This window comes from Physeter macrocephalus, unplaced genomic scaffold (assembly GCF_002837175.3).
Source record: "Physeter macrocephalus isolate SW-GA unplaced genomic scaffold, ASM283717v5 random_9595, whole genome shotgun sequence".
Classification (NCBI taxonomy): Eukaryota; Metazoa; Chordata; class Mammalia; order Artiodactyla; family Physeteridae; genus Physeter; species Physeter macrocephalus.
Genome location: NW_021154893.1, coordinates 1,666 through 2,248, shown reverse-complemented (window position 1 = coordinate 2,248; position 583 = coordinate 1,666).

The following is a 583-nucleotide window of genomic DNA, read 5'->3' as shown; positions in this document are numbered from 1 at the left end:
CTGGTCCCATCTCTTGGTCTGTGCCTCATCTGCATCATCACTGTCCCCACTGGAACCCCTGGGGTGTTGTCTGAGTGAGAGTCCCCTGGTGCCCTTGCTCTCCTCCCCTCCTCCTGCTGGTTGGGGCGGGAACTGCTTGCTGTGTGGTCTCTACTCCTGAGGCACGAAGGACCCCGTAGCATGGACCTGCAGAGTGTGGGATGTGGTCCCAAGAGCATGGGGCCCACATAGGACACAACATCGGGGCGTGACAAGTGCTAGGGCTGCTTCATCACTGACAGGGAATGTTGCCAAGATCCTGCTTGGGAAGGCGTGGTGGGTGTCCTGGCACCCTAGAGGCCCCATTCCTATCCTGGAGCTTGGAGAGTGCATCCCCATGGGCTCCAGATTCACCTCATATCTCAGCCATATCACTCTGTCCAGTCTTGAACTCAGAAAAACGAGCTCTCTTGTCCACAACATAGGCCTGGTCCTGTTGGTATTAGGATTCTTTAATTTAGGCATCCTGGGCTAGCAGCTCTTTTTAGGCCTGAGAAGGAACAGCTCAGGAGTGTACAACAATTTCAGATGAAACTAATATTCA